Source organism: Impatiens glandulifera, chromosome 1 (assembly GCF_907164915.1).
Source record: "Impatiens glandulifera chromosome 1, dImpGla2.1, whole genome shotgun sequence".
Taxonomy (NCBI): Eukaryota; Viridiplantae; Streptophyta; class Magnoliopsida; order Ericales; family Balsaminaceae; genus Impatiens; species Impatiens glandulifera.
In genome coordinates this window covers 71,936,287-71,937,504 of record NC_061862.1, presented here as the reverse complement: position 1 = coordinate 71,937,504, position 1,218 = coordinate 71,936,287, and the positions used below count along the sequence as shown (strand labels likewise).

At 38.6% G+C, this 1,218-nt stretch overlaps 1 non-coding gene across 1 annotated transcript; it reads left to right on the top strand.

Moving 5' to 3' along the window:
• Positions 1–282: 282 nt before the first annotated feature.
• Positions 283–356, top strand: TRNAV-AAC. Its single transcript has one exon. It is a non-coding gene; the product is annotated as a tRNA-Val (tRNA).
• The last annotated feature ends 862 nt before the right edge of the window (positions 357–1,218 follow it).

Here is a 1,218-nt window from a genome sequence, read left to right as displayed (position 1 = left end):
TAATAAATCTTCTTCTTCTTTTGTGAATGAGAAACATAAGGAGGAGGAGTTCAATAGAGTAGTAAAGTTAAAAATCATACCATTTGGGTTCTTCCTTCCTTCCTAGGTGCATGGTAGTATGACCATCAGATGATTCTGTTTCATCACTGCTTGTCAATGGTGGGTTATACTTCTTTAGCAATCTATCTCTGTTTTCCTTCCACCATTCCTCTGCCCGGTGCATTCTCTGAGAATCTTCTTTTACTGTCAAAAGAATTCAGAAATATTTAATCAACACAACTTGGTTTCGTGGTGTAGTTGGTTATCACGTCAGTCTAACACACTGAAGGTCTCCGGTTCGAGCCCGGGCGAAGCCATTAACTTTTTACTTGTTTGAACCGTTTTGTAGTTGTATTAAGGTAGCATAGACACCAGGTTCAAATTGCTCATTAAGAACTTTCATTCTCATGGCCTGTCTGAGAAGATATTGATGACTTGTTATCTTCATTTGTTTGTGATAGGTGATGGTCCCCGTTATCCTCAAATGAGCTGCTGCCCATTGTTTGCCTTTCATGTTCTTTCGGGCTTAGAAATCCTTTAATCCGACTACACAATGACTTAAAACTTTCGCTATTACTGGAAAACTTTCGGTCATTCCTTTCAGCTTATGATGCTCATATTAAGAAGACAATATTACACCAATTATGATGAAACCAAGAAAAAAAAGATAGTAATAATAACCTGAGCGGAAATAGTTGTAATGACCTCCTTTGCAATTGAACATTTGAAAGATCTTTCTCCTGCTTCTGCAAGAGTAGTTTCTGATATCGTTCTTTGAAACTTTTTAATCTCTTCATCTTGGGAATCCGTTTTATGCTTAAAACCTCTATAACCTAAAATCATTCTTTAACTTATAAACAAATTGGTTTTTTACCTGGCCTTGCAATTTCACCACTTGTTTGTTTATCGAATATTACACCGCTAGAGAATGTGGGAGTGGCAGATCGCGGAGGGCTTGGTCTCCTAGCATATGGATATGGTGAAGGCCGAGGAGGAGCAACAGCCCTCCTAGTAACATTATTGGTCGCATTCCCAGCATCAGCAGCTTTTAGTTTATTATAACAAGTTTCCCTGGAGTTGGGGCCGGCCATAGCTGCTTTCATAGCTTTTTTTGAACTACAAGTACCGTGGCAATGAACAAGCCCACAATTATAATAACAGTTATGCCTTTTTCCTTGT